This window comes from Coturnix japonica, chromosome 11, assembly GCF_001577835.2.
Source record: "Coturnix japonica isolate 7356 chromosome 11, Coturnix japonica 2.1, whole genome shotgun sequence".
NCBI classification, from domain to species: domain Eukaryota; kingdom Metazoa; phylum Chordata; class Aves; order Galliformes; family Phasianidae; genus Coturnix; species Coturnix japonica.
Window position 1 is genome coordinate 5025485 of NC_029526.1, and position 15247 is coordinate 5040731.

At 36.8% G+C, this 15247-nt stretch overlaps 1 protein-coding gene across 7 annotated transcripts in view; it reads left to right on the plus strand.

Annotated features, from left to right (window-relative positions):
• The window catches only part of SALL1 (spalt like transcription factor 1), a 217813-nt gene that overhangs the window by 137083 nt on the left and 65483 nt on the right, over nucleotides 1-15247 (plus strand). For 5 of the 7 annotated variants that reach the window (XR_001557605.2, XR_001557606.2, XR_004308688.1 and 2 more), the window contains 7 exons: nucleotides 807-966; nucleotides 1602-1726; nucleotides 3230-3498; nucleotides 3873-3957; nucleotides 4604-4731; nucleotides 8045-8139; nucleotides 14743-15057. The gene's annotated coding sequence lies outside the window, so the exon portion shown is untranslated. Of the gene's footprint in view, nucleotides 1-806; nucleotides 967-1601; nucleotides 1727-3229; nucleotides 3499-3872; nucleotides 3958-4603; nucleotides 4732-8044; nucleotides 8140-8572; nucleotides 8664-14742; nucleotides 15058-15247 lie in introns of all 7 variants that reach the window. The other 2 variants (XR_001557609.2, XR_004308689.1) reach the window with 2 other exon arrangements.

Below are 15247 nucleotides of genomic sequence, written 5' to 3' on the forward strand. Positions count from 1 at the left end.
CAGATCTATTTTGAAATTCCCATTTTTTTCATGGCAATCGAGACACCATTCAGAAGCTCAAAATTCTTTCATCTAACTATTCCTATATGACCAGACAGAACATGGCCAAGTTATTTAGGTACAAATATGACTTGAGAATATCATCAAATCCATTCTAATTTCATTCATGCTGTGGAGATAATAATTTGAAGAGCTAGTTGCAGTGTGCAATTAAGCATGGATGAAGAAAATAGATCCGTCCCATAATTTATGTCTGCAAAGGTTGGGCTGGATTTGTAATTAATGTTTGCTCCTTTTAATGAAATACTCTAAAGGTCTGCACTTCTGTCATTCATGGAGGTAATTTTTCAATTGATTAGTAAAATAATACTTGAAAAGTAAATGCACCTGCTTTAGCACAGAAATGTCTTAGTCAAGTAGAGACAATGATTGAAGTGCTAAAAAAATATCATTTCAATACAGTAGAGACTGGAGTTTTACTCCTCCAGAATTCAGAACTCCCACTAAAGAGGAAAAAGGAAAAGGTAATTAAACCTCCAACAACTTATTCAGCATGCTTTCATCCAGTTGAATTCCTCAGTGGTTTTCAGCATAGCTAAATACTGTTAGGAACACATGCCTGAACTATGCATTAATATAAGTGAAATACCTCTGGAAAGCACGCATTACAGAAAGACATCATTTTTATATTTATGTACCTCAGCATTTTGGGAGAACGTGAACAAATTATTGAATAGTGTGAATATGTTTCATTTTGTAAAACCACTCAAAATCTTATTGCTCATTTTGCTCTGATGTTTTTTCAGACTCAAAGCCTTTCAGGATGGTAAAAATTCAACACAACACTTGAGAGTTAGGGTCCTGGAATTGGTGTTTAAAAGTGGCTTGCAAACTTGTTTCTGCAAAACAACTGCTACAGAATGGATGAAATAAAATAAACTTTATCCACGTGCTTTCAGGGAGCAGGTAAGTATTGTGTTTTAAATAATCATTCAAGAAAGGAGGTTTGATGTTCTGTTTTGTTGGTTTGGTTTTAGTCATTTGACACAAAGGAAGAGTTACTATCCTTGTGCTTTTGAGAACTCACGATATGTAGCAATGAATGTTCTAGGGATGATGATGAGCCCAACTAGACAAAAGGCAGAGTGCAGTTGGAATCTGTGCTAACTTTCTAAAGGGCTGCAAATACAGTAGTCTAAGAGGTTTTGAACCTCCTGTGATTGTGACAAGGATTTTGCTTTCATTGAAAAAAAGTGAATAAATGTGGTAAAAACAGCTCTTATCCAGAGCTCAGCTAAGTGGAGTGGAGTAATCCAGACAGTGGAGCAAGGAGATGTATGTTGTCTGGTAAACAAGGGCAATAAAATTGATGTCTTATACTCCCTCCATCCAATATCATCACTAGATGAAAAGATCAGCAGATTACTTGCCAACAATTTCTCCCTCTTCACTTTTAAAAACTGTGGTCTGCTTGGTTATGGAGAAGTCATAGGCATAAGCTCATGGAAATATCTCAGACTGTGCTTTCCAAATGGTTGAGCCTTAATGCTGAAATGAAATGGATTTAAAGTAATGTTTCATCCCTCTGTGTTTCCTTATAGATGTGCTTTAGGCTGTGATGTTTGGACCATGCTGACACTGGATGGCTCAGGTGGCAGCTGCTTTGAGCCACCTCTGAGGTGCACAGCTCTCTTCATCCAGTGAGAGGAACCCCAGATTGGACCAGGTACAACTTACATGGTGGCAACACCATTCAATACCTCGCTTTAGGACTCCTTCCCAGTCATGTCCATCCCTAAGTATCTACCAGTACAGAATGCCTGCTTGGCATCTGCCTGCCCTCTTAGGTTCAAGGCATAAGTGAAACAGCATCTAAAGGCTTTTAAAAATCCAGACCTTGAACTTAGTATAACTCCTATTAAAGTCAATGAATGCTAAGTCAGATTTATTCTTTTTGCACACTAGAGAATCAAAAGGTGAAAATCCTGGCACCAGTGATGTTTTGCCATTGACCTAACAGGGTCAGAATTTTGTGCATTTAGACATTAAATGACACTGACATTTCGTCACTGCTTCCTCAATCAGATTGATAACAGTGACCCAGGATGATAATAAATAATAAAAAATCTGCATAATCCATTACTACTGTACCGCTATCCAGCACTGTCTCACCACCTTGTACCTTGTTTAAAGAGGGGGAATAATCTATAATTTGGAGCTGCCTTTATTTTAGTCAGGTCAGAGAAGAATGGAAAAATCAAGGGATTCATTTTTCAATCACCTTATTTAAAACCTCTAAGTAAATGTTTGGTTATTATAACTGAATCAAAATTTAAAATATTCTTTGTGGAAATTAAATTATTCTTTTTCTTTCAATGGCTGTTCTAAAATGTCTTTGTAGTAAAACTGGAAGGTAAATTTCAGATTAATCACTGTGAGTAAAGAGCTTATAATTTACAATGTGAACATTAAAAAGCATATATATAATTCCTTAATGATACTTAATGAAATATTGAATTAAAGGCTGTCTGGAAAGATAATCTTGGATAATCAAGAAATGGGAGGATTAACTGATTTCTGTAATGTACGAGTGCACCGCTATGCAGTAAATGCTCTGGTGAATGGTTAGTTTTATTAGTCTCTGTTTCAGTTGAGATGTTTCACAGGAAGCTCACGAAAAGATCAGACTGAGTCATGCATTCAAGCCCCAGGCTGGAAGCTGTTTTCAGGACTGGGAGTGTAATTCAGTTCAAAATACGTTTGGATACATTTCTGTATATTCCTAACGTTCAGGATAAGTTTGATTTTTGCTATTCTTAACTTGTCCTACTTTTGGCATAACCAAAACTGTGATAAGAACAAATACTGAGACTGAAGTAGTAGGATGAAAATGTACAGGTCCATGTATGAGATACCATGGGACCTGTGGCCCCACCAAAGTTCTCAGTTGGGAGCTACACAGCATCAACATTTAGGTACAGTAAACTGATAAAATAAAACTACATTCAGCTGCCTGCTACTGATTTGTTTACAAGATTTCAAATATAAAATAGCAGGCATGCAATCTTGATGCAAAAAATAATACATGGACAGAAGTGTACAAAAAATGTAATTTAAAACTTTGGAAGGAAATAATATTATATAAAACATAGCAGCTGTTTAGAAGATTCTTAATGCTGTAGAAGAATTTGAAACAATTTTTTTTTATTATTATTATTTTTTCATTTAGAATTGGGACAACTTTACAGAGTTCAGTGGAATTCCCTGAATTTTCTGATACAGGCAAGCTTTTTCAATTGCCGTTCCTGTAAATACATGGAGATGAACCAAATCAAAATCGTATTCACCGAAACACAGAGAACTCACCAAAGAGAAAGAACATTCTCGTCTTATTAAAGAAGAAATTAGGCTTAGCAGAAATTAAATAACATTCTAATTGCACGAAGCTTTCCTGAGATGGTTGGATCACAGGTGCAGCAATCTCTCTGCATTTTCTAGGTTAGTAAATACATAGAAAAATTCTCACTTCTGTCTTTTCTGCAATAGACTTTGCCCTGTGTTAAAACTTCTGCCTCTTTTTAGGTTTTCAAAACAGAATTGTTTTTCCCATGAGATGATTTAGCAATTTCTTGGAATCTTAGATCTTTTTTTCTTATAAGCTCCATGTTTTCCTTTTGCACTGCATGAAATTGACAGTAAGTAATACTGTAAATATGTACACATTTATTTAGCTGAGATCTCATGGTAACTCATTAATAAGAAAAGAAATTCATGCTTACAGAATAAGCCCGTGGAGGAGAAATTGTACAGAATGCATATTTATATGATATACAGAGCTGATGTTTGTTATATGTGTAATTCTCTGGAAGCAGATTTGAAGCCCTGGAAAAGAACAGTGAAAACATGAACCTGTAAGAGAAACTATCCAACAGTGAAGGCAATCACAGTGGAGTTAAGGTAATGCTATTAAATAATGAGCAGTAATGGGTGACTGTCTGCAGTAAGCTGCCCTATAAAGCATCTGCTACCTGCTGCAGGCTACAGGATTAATTCTGAAACATGTAATTTAGCAAAGGAGCGAGACTTCAGTCTGTTCAGCAATTGGTGGCAAACGCTTTGGTGTAGGTAACTACATTACTTTGTGCACAGTCACTCAGTCCAGTGCCTTGGATTGTAATTCTGTTTTTTATTTTTGGTAAGGCTGGGCACTCTGTATTCCTCAGAATGCTTCATTAGTGAAAAAAAAAACAAAAACAAAAACCACAAAAGTTCCAACTAGTTCCATTGTGCATATTTCTTATCTCACTTTAAACTATGTGTATTTTTGAACCCTGTACATTTTGTAAGTCCATGAACTGTTATTCTGTTTGTGAACTGTCTGGTCAGATGAAAATCACATTGTCCATGTGATTCAAAATTTACGTCTGTTTAATTTGTCAATTTTACTCATTAATTTTGTAATAGAGTCAGATTTTTCAAAATATATTCTACATAGAAGGGGAAATGTATGCATGTCCACAATCCCTTGCTTGTTGTATATTGGGCAATTGTTTGCCCCAATTTGATTTCTGCAAGTGCTAATCATATTTACCCCTGCATGCAGGTACCCAATTTACATTGTGGTTGTGTTAGTTAAAGATCTCAGCTCCATGTATGATATGAACAAATATATGCAATCCTCCAAAGTTTGGAAGAACAGCTTGGCACTGCATCTTTTCAAGGATAGTACTGGTAAGTAAGCCACCTGCTACCACTTTTATTATTGCCAACATTAAACTGAGAACAGGTTAGGCATTGAGGCTTCAAAAATGTAGGCAGAAGGTATCACCTGAGACAGAATTGTAGTGGAAAAGTCTGTGTTTCAAACAGAACAAACCAAACATACTGCAGAACTATGATAGTATCATCATGAAGCCAAACAAGATATGTGGGAAAAACTTTTATCAGCTTCTTAGATGTGATCATGGGCATTTATTTACTAACTTTCAATTATTATAATCTCCATTAACTTCTTTTTATAACTTTCATCCTAGTGATAGACTTGCTACCTTGCTGGAACCAGTGGTTTTATAGCTTGAACTGTACTTGGTGTGTTCATTGATCTAGTACTTACATTTAGAAATGATAAAACCTGTGTGTGAGTTCTGTGCAAGCTTTCTTCTGACAGATTCAGACAGACGAATCTAGAACCTCCATTATATTCCCACAGCAAAGTGGTGTGAACCTTCCTGTGTGTCAGACTATACTGTCAGTGCATATATTGACTTAACTGAAGTAGGTTGGGCTTTCTACCACGGATGAGACTTTGGTGTCCTATGAGTTTTTTGCAATTGAAATTCCAGGTGGATTTCAACTCTGGTAATAGTAAGATTTTGACCATTTCTCTGTTAATATTCATGAAAATCTATAGGTCTAAAATAACTGTATACATAATAAACTCTAGAATACATTTATATATATATTTGTCACATATATGGTGAGCCCTTTCAAGTCACTCTGGAGATGTAAAGATATTATACAGTGCAGAATTTTTCCTTGAATATATGAACACCCTGGTATAAAGTAATAGCAACTCTCTTCTTGCACCGCTTTTTAAGCTCTTCAGGTTAGTTTCATTGCACTAAACTTTTGTGTGCGAATCAAACCCTCTCTCTTTATGAGGAATCTTTCTTATTATGTATAACATGTTTTCTTTCTAAACGCAGTGTAAATTTTTCTAAAAGAGGTGCTTTGCAAACAAGCTATTATGGTACTAAAGAAAACATTGATTAGTTTTAAATGGCAGTAACAATTCAAGTGCATGTAAAGACAAGTACATTTGCTTTTGAGGTTGAGCCTCTATATTTAATAATTGAAGGAAAAAATACAATAAAGTTCAATAGAGGAAGCTTCTGTAAAATGCATTATACAATAATGTACAACTGCTTTGAGTACAATTGCCTTACCAGATGATATTATGGCTTTCACTTTTTTAAAACAAAATATTTATTATTTTCTTATTTGGAAATATTCATTATTTGAAAAGGTATATGCTCTGGTTGTTGATTCAGGAGACTAAAAACTCAAGACATCATCAGAAAGGATTCAAGTAAATATGGTGGCCAGCTCAATTAATCTGTTCATCCTTTGTCTAGTCAACACTGGTTTTACATGTGAAAACTCTGTTTTAGGGGATTTATTTCTAAGTTCCTCCAGTTTAGTTGTGTTCACTTAATATACACAAAACCAGACTTATAGAAACAGATTTTTCCTATGTATACCATGAAGGTAGGTTTACAAATGTTCTTGATTCTTTTTGTATCTGCTGATTGTACAAGTCGATTGGTGTGTATATCAGAACCTAGCTGCATTATTCTAATACCCTGTGTGCTCAAAAACCCACTACTATTACTTAATTTATTTAGTTAGTTAGTTTGAATCACCACTTAATCCTTTTAGCTCATGGAAGTAAAGTAAAAGCAAGTGCTGTAAACTCATATTGTAAACTCATATCAAATATCAGAAAAAATGGAAATAGCATATAGATATAGGTATATGTGATAGATATAGATATGGCACAGAGGGAGAAGAGAATGGTAGGACATGCCAAGTTGGCATTGTTGCATAAAGGTATTGGGTTGGGGGCTGGAGAAAGACTAATGAGCATACAAGCAGGAAAGGGGAAGATATAGGCAAAACCACAAAGGATAGGGAGAATGAATTTAAAACAGTAGATTATGACCCAAATTGAAATTCTAGGGACTTCAGTGAAATTTTCCATCTAACAAATGGAAGTCAAATGGTCTGATTCAAAGCTCATGGAGATTGCTGCAGTTCCAGTAAGATGCACCTTTTAATTGTGACTGTGATTAGTTTTGCTTATATGGAAAATGTATAATGGCAAAGGTATGAAAGTGAAACATAAGTGTTAACAATTCCATCGTGTGTTGCAGCTCCTATTTCATATCAAATTACTTAAGGCCACACCATGTATTTTCTGTAGATTCTCATAAGTGCATTCAGACATGTACACACTGCAGATCAGGAATGGATAGTTTTGTAAGGAACTCCAACTCAATAGCATTAAAGATGATAAATGAATATATAAACCTAAGGGGAAAGTGGCAAACTTAATAGTGAACTTTTTTGCATAAAATAACAACTGCTTCCAACATTTTACAAAGTCCTTTCTCAACTTAATGCATGTTGATAAAGATTGGTTGTATATACCATTTCCCTCTCATCTCACTACTGAGTATTTGCGGTTTTTCCTTATGATGTCTATTCCCTTTAAAGTCCAATTTTCTAGTTATACCAGTATTTATTGAAAGCTTGACTGTAAAGTCGCTGTTTACCCAAAGATCTATTTTTATCATAACTGTTTATAATGGTTAAACCTCAACAACTTAAACACTTTACACAAAATAACGTATTTTCAATAAATTGAAATATTAACCAATCATATGTAATGGCTCAGTTCTAGCAAATGGATTGCTGGAAATCCTTAGGGTTTCATATAAATTGAAAACTGTATTGACTGACCAAGCAGCACTCGAATTACATTGCATTTGGATCAAAAAGCATAGAAAAAGTTCTCATTATAGTTCCCTGACATTAATTTGAGCATTTTTATATGTGTGTCCTATTAAGTACTTTAAGTGCTTTTTGATAATTGTGCTTTGTAGTTTTTACTGCACTTCAGCCTATTCCCAGTTCAATTTCCTCTTTTATCCGATGTTTGAAATATTGATTTCTGACAGATAAAAGCAAACCTTATAATCTCAGCAGCATGCAATAAGTGAGTAAGACGGGGCTACGGAATGCATCAGGGAATGGTCATATTTGAAACCGTCTTTGTTTTATTACATTTCGTCAACAGAATTTACTTACCGCTTGCTGATATTTATGTAAAAGCAGGACTCCTGATAGTACAGTGATATTACCAGTTCCTGGTATACTTTTGCATTTAGTAAGATAAAAGAAGAAACTCCCTTGGTGGTTGATGATTGCAGCTGCTTAAACTGCTGTCAGCTGGCTTGAAGTAAATGTGATTTATCTTCTTCAGATTGTACGGCATCGTGTCCATGAACTTCCAGGGTTCCCATTAAAATCTGACAGAACATCAGAGTACCAGAAGCTTCTCATATTGTGGCTCTGGAGGTAAGAGCAAAAGACACTATGCTTTATTCTGTGTTCAGCAATGATGTCCAAGCCCTTTGCAAAGTTCTTGTGACATAAAAGAGAGCTTAAGGAAATGGGTGGGAATTTTGAACGTGAACAAATACAATGGTAAGATGTTAAGAAATATAGACTGGATCCTGTGTCTTACATATCTTTGTGATGTCTTGTCCACAGATTCTAGAAGTTAGAAAACAGACTGAAGAATTCAGTCCAATTCAGTTTCTAGTCAAACAGCTTATGCTACACTAGGAATTCAGTTTTTCTTCTTCTTGAGCATATCTCATGAATTTATGAAAATCAAAACCCAAGTGCTGTTCTAGAAGTTTATAAAGGTTCATTGGGTTGCATAGCAGTTCTGGCAATCAATAGTGAATTTGTCTATGTGGGAACATAACAGAGTCTCCACCCTTAGCACCAGGTCAGCCTGAATCTGACTGTCCTTCTCAAGGTATACATTTTTGGAAGAATTCATTTACCTGAGGACGTGTGCAGGAGAAATAAAGGTAGGGGAGGAATCCTCTTCTGACATTCCTAAAATGAACAATGTGATTTTCTTTAATCCCAAGTTAGCCATTACTTGTTTAATTAATCCTGATAATTCAGTCACCGTTTGTTGGTTGTTTTTCTCAATATAGGAAAGACTTCGCCATGTTTGAAGTCCCTTTCAACCCAAGCCATTCTATGATCTTGCATCTGGTCTTTCACACACTTGGATATAGGGTTTGTTCCATAGGAAGGGCATTTTAAAATATACTGCTGGTGAGTGTTAGTTGTTATGAGCTGGGACTCTTCAGCCACCTAGCAGCTACAAGTTTAATCTCACAGAAATTAAAGTTTTCGTTAATAAGCAGTTAACACTTAAAATGTTAATAGCCCTTTACTGCATTCTGGAAATGTTGCATTAGTGACAGCAAAGCCAGGCATGGTTCTGGGGAATGGCAAGCCTGGAAAAGTGATGAGGCTGCCAAGGAGAAAAGTTCTGAGCCCTACAAACCCTGATCATAGCCCATACAATAAACTGATAGAACAAAGTTTGCTCAATACTAGACTACACCAGAGGTAGAGTCTGTAGGAAACTAGAGAGAACAGTGGATTAATTAGGAAGGATTAGTGGCTTAGGAGTTAAGTTAGAGCTAGAAGTCTAAATTCAAGGATCAAGCTGCATGGCCCAGTTAGTCCTAGCTCCATCTGGACTAGGTTGCTGACATCAAGGCACACCGTGATATTTACCTGCCATATAACATGAACATTGGCAGAAAATGGTGTGGAGGCAGGAAATGAGGACTAGATGGAGTTAAGCTTTGCAGCAAGGTTTCTTCAGTGATGATTTGAGAGTTGGGAAGTCTGAACCAGCAAGATAACAGATCTGAAATAATTAAACATTTAACAGTAAGAAAAAAGATAAGGAAACAGTTGAATTACATTCAACAGCAAATGTATCTGAATATTAAACTAAAATTTATAAGCCCCAGATATTGTAAAATAATTTTTTTATGCTTCTAAATCCAACTTTAACATGCAATCTGAGCCCAACTGAAATAGAAATACATAGAAATACATATGTATTTTCAGGCTACATTCCTATACATTCCAGATATAGGGATAAAGTATCATCACAAAGGTTCTGCAGTGGGTGATAACAAAACCAAAGCTGATCTCCATTAGAATTTCAAAGGAGCTGTTTAGCATTTTTTGTACTGGATTGGTTATTTACAGATCACTTTTTAAACAGAAAAAGCATTGGAAAAGGTTTATCATCTAATAAATCAAAACAATTGTGAATTCAAATCCCAAAGCATAACAGAAGCTGTCTCTTATAAAATATTATGTATGTGACACTATGTTGCATAGCTGAATGGAAAGTGCTACTATGAAGAATTGGAAATAATTAAAAATGCCAAAGTGCATTGTGAAAAAGAATGGACTTAAGATTTTTAGTTGAGATTCTTATGGGAATCCAGTTGGGAAGCAAGTCATTATATATACCTTCTCACATTTTCTGATGGACTGTTTCAATCTGACATAGTACATAATTTTGTAAGTATATGCATTTCAGTATGACAGCTGATAAATTTATCCTAATATTTTCGTCAGTGAAATTTCATCTTCTAATTTAAATCTTGATACTTGAACTGATAGTTTTGGGGATACCAAAACTAATGCTATTAAACCTATAAGCTGTTGGAACACCTTTAGAGTACTGAAATGCAATATCCCTAACTAGCTATGAGAATAACCATTTGAATTAAAGGAATGTTGTCTCCACATTCCATGATCTCTCAGAAATAAAACTGACGATGGTAAAATATTGCACTACAATCAGTTTAAGTGTTCAATAAATGAAACGAAAGCTAAAAAAGTTTGGTTACGTTGATCTGGGTGCAAGGTTGAAGTGCAGATAGTTTTAGGTTTTTTGTGCGCATGTTTTAAGTTTGGCAATGTGTGCTGCTCTTTCAGTGCTTACACATTCATTTTCCATTTTAAAATCTACTTCAGCACTAATCTGATATCCTACAGCTGCTCCTTCTTTCAACGTAGCAGCTGAGGGAAGCGCTTGCTATAAGTTACTAAGGTGTCTATGCTTATAGGTGCAATCTAGTATATTTTACCAGAACATTTTCTATTTTGCCTCACCTCTGCAAAGGGTAAGAGAAGAAACTGTCTCCTGAGATGACTTCTTTCATCTTAGGTAATCTGAGCAGCTGCAATTTCTATTTCTGTGTAAACAGTGTAAGAAATTTAGAACATTATAGTGGCAGTAAATATTGCTCGTAGAGTCGTATCTTTGCTTGCTGTGGTGTTTTCTGCCTGCCTAAGCAAAATCACTTTCAAATTTTACCTGAGATTTTTGAATTACTTTTCAATAGAACCTCATACTTTTATGAGCCTCAACGTCTGGCACTCCAGAAGAATGCTTGGGAAGTTCTTGCTCCAGGAGTAGGTTTGCAAGTATTTTTAATGTTTCTGTTTTAAAGCTAGGCAAACTGTAAATATCAGAATATGATTATGTAACTAAAAAAGTTACTCATCCACTTCATTAAAACAGTGCAGCTTTAGCTCCTATTTACTTCAGTCTTTCTACCTTTTGCTTTCTCTTTAGTGTTTGCAGCTGTTGTCCTGTTAAATAAGGACAGCAGCCACCATCAGGACTGTGCTTTTATGAGCTGTTAAAGTTCTACCATTCACCACTGCCATAGCGAATGCACGTTTATCAGCCTGGTGGCACACAGGGAGCCTCTGATGTGACAGTCCTGTCTTGTAACATACTCTGAACCTGGAAGTACTCAGCGGCTAGTCTGCTCATGTTGATTTCTATGTTAAACAAAGTGTCCAAAGTGCCAGAAGAGTGATACCGAGCGCATTACACTGCTGTAGCCAACTAACAATATTTCTCCTTCCTTTAGCTCCTTAGCATCGTCTTTAGCTGAGTAGGGAAGAACACAAATTGCATGACCCTAGGGAACCTTGTTTCAACATTTATTATTGGAAAAACGTATGGCTTTCAAAAGATAAAATGTATTTCAAATACCACATCTCTGCCTCTCAGCTCTGCTGAGCTGTATGCAGCTGTGATGTATGCCTCGTACACTCTCTGTTGACAGATGTGAAGTTCACGTAAGAGCAGAATTTGACCAGCTAAATTTAACATAATAGAATGACAAATGCTCCATAGGCAAAGGATTTCCTAAACATTCAATGCTACAGTACATCTGATTTCTGTTTTCAGATTTAGCCCTAGCTAGCCTGGTTATGGGGATATGCAGTAACAAACTAGCAAAGGAATATGTTTATTTTTTGGTAGTGACCTAAAATATGTAGTGTTTAGAGCGATGGCTACTTAGTAACACAGGGAGGGATTTATTTGAATCTAAATTTACCTTTATATTTTTATCCTTTTTTTTCTCTTTTGTTCTCAATTATCTGAGCAATATTTTTATCTTAGAATGTATTAAGGAAAACATTCAAATTACTTCAATTACTTAACAGTACTGATTGAGGTTTTAAAATTCAAAATAATAGATCCTTCATCCTTAACTTTATTTTCTCCTTCCCTTAGAAACTACAGAGACACCCACAGTTCCATCAGGTGCTCAGAGCCCCATCCAGCCTGACCCTGAATGACTCCAGGGATGAGGTTTCTACTGCCTCTCTGGGCAACCTATTCCAGTGCCTCACCACTCCTGTAGTAAAAATGTTCTTCCTTATATCCAATCTAAATTTCTTCTCTTCAAGTTTGAAACCATTTTCCCTTGTGTTGTCACAACAGACACTGCTAAAGAGTATGTCCACTTCTTTCTTAGATCTTTACATTAAATATTGAAAGGCAGCTATCAGGTCTCCCCAGAGCCTTCTCTTCTGCAGGCTGCACAGCCCTGGCTCCCTCAGCCTGTCCTTGTAGGGGAGGCATTCCATCCATTGGATCATTTCTGTGGCCTTCCTCTGGATGTGCTCTAGCAGGTCCACATTTCTCCTGTACTGAGGTCTCCACACTGGGATGCAGTACACCAGTTGAGGGCTCACCATCGCAGAGCAGAGGGGCAGGATCTCCTCCCTTGACCCTCTGACCATATTTCTTTTGATGCAGCCCAGGATACAGTTGGCTTTTTTGCCTGCACATGTCCAGATTCCACCCCCTGTACCCGTAAGTCCTTGGCAGGGCTGTATTCTACTGTTACATCCCTTAGATTTTACTGATACTAGGGGTTGCCACGACCCAGGTACAAGACCTTGCACGTGAATTTGTAGAACCTTATGATGTTCACCTGGGTCCACCACTCAGCCTGAATAGAAACCAATCCTTCAGGTGTGCTGACTGCACCACACAGCTTGGTATCATCTACAGACATGCTGAGAGTGCACTAGATCTCTGATGAAGACATTAAAGAGCACTGGTCCCAGTACTGACCCCTGAGAGACACCATTGTCACTGACCTCTATCTGGACATCAAGCCATTGACCACAACTCTCTGGGTTCAATCTTGCAATCAGTTCATTGTACATTGAAAAGTCCACCCATCAAATCCATATCTTTCCAATTTGGAGTGAAGGATCTCATGGGGGGCTGTGTCAAAGACCTTACTGAAATCCAAATAGATGACATTAGTTCTCTTCCTTTGTCTACTGATGCAGGTGTGCCATCATTAAAAGTGACAACATTAATCATGCAGAACTTTTCCTTGGTAAAATGACATGATTTGTAGGAAAAAAAAAAAAAAAGAAGAAGAAAATAATAATTCAATTTATATTTTTATCACATTTCAAAGAAGGTATGAAAAGTAATGTTGGGAAAGATCTGTCCAATCCTGACAGTTCCTGGGTGTACCCAATTTGTAGCATCAGTAAGAAATTCAAACTTGGATTCTTCCATTACTGGATGAGTGAGCAAACTGATGGGATGTCAGCTCTTCAGAGAAGTTAAAAAGGATATCATTCCTCAACTTCTCTTCTGAAAGCTTCACTCTAAAATAAAGTATTTTTTCAAGCTCTAATGATAAAGTTTTGTACACAGCTCAAAGCATTCTTTTCATCTACTGCAATTTGGAAGAAAAAGAAAAAAAAAAAAAAAGTTATGTGTTGTACAGCCAAAGAATTCTTCTCTGTGATAGTTATTACTTCATTGTAACCCTGCACTACAGACAGGCCACTGCTGGGGCACACATGCTTTAGCTGCGCATCTAAGAGACTAAATTTCAAATATTTGCAAGTAGTACAATTTCAGTAATATCTGACCACTTATCTAAAGAGTAAACTTGGCTTTATATTGTCTCCTTGAAGCAAACCTTGCCTATACTGGGACCTGGGGAAAGAATTTACTGAAAGGAACCAACTGTTTGTCAAAACATGATTTTGAAACTAGAGCTATTCTTACTAGAGAGAGAAGCAAGAAAGATAAGTTCACAAGGTAAACCACCAAGTATTTCTGGAAGACTGCAAAAGTTGTCTGAAGGAGACCGTCAGCATTTCCCCTTTTCCCATGATGTCATTAGCTCAGTCTTATGGACTCTGTACCAGGATCCCACTAATCTTCTACAATCTGGCTCAGTTCCTTTCCTTGTGGCTGCTCTGTGCCTCCTCCATCCTTGTCTAGTGTCTCTTCTGTTCCCCTCTGTGTTCAGGCTGGAATCACATTCCCTTTGGAAATTGTGAAGGAATATTTTTATGGCTAGTTTAGCTACATATATCTGGGTATTTATTTGTATGTTTTGTTTTCCTTTTTTGTTGTAGAGCTGAGTGGGTACTGGTCTAACATCACACACTTTATTTTGTCTGTAATCAGAAGGAAACCCTTGTTAACATAAGAGTTTCACTTACTAGGCTTCCTGGCTATCTTTAAGCCTTACAAAAGCCTGCCTATGCAGCTCAAGCTACTTCTAAACATACAGCTGGAGCCCCTGTTTGTCTTAGAAGGCAAAAGTTATCACTACAAATCAAAAGGATTCAAAAATCTGATACTTTCACTTGAGCCTTTTACTGGTAGGGGTAAAACAGAAGAAAAAAAAAAAAACCCTCGAAAATATATGCAGGATTAAATATTTTGAGTCTTCCTTCCTAGATGAATTATTTTCAAAATTTGTTTTTCAGCATTAATACAACTGTGGTGAAACTGATTCTGTAACAGTGCACTGACAACAAACTAGTAAGAAAATGCTGGGTGTGGTGCCCCTGGACTCACCTGTTCGTCGTTATTGTAACGAGGGAGAGCTGTGAAATCAGAGAGCAAGTGTTGGACGGGAAGAAGTTGCCATTTTGTAGCCTGGTCGGAAAGAAAAGGTTGCAGTCTGCATTGAGCTTGGACTTAAGACCAGCATGGATGTGGAAAGGGGTGCTTGAGAAGAGATCAGTTGGCTGTGAGGAACAGCGTGGAGGCTTCTGAGGCAGCCTGCTTTGTGGTACCAGGTCAGTTCTCATTTCTCTTCTGTTTAAAGCATAAGGGTTTTATCCTTTCGTTGAAAGCATTGTGGGGTAAAGCAAGCACTGCCTGAGATTAGGAAAGTGTGAAACGGGGGTTGCTTGTTCTTAATGAAGTAGAGATTAGTGTCTGCATAGGTCTGTAGGCTGTGAAGAGTGGTCTGGGTTTTATTTGTTG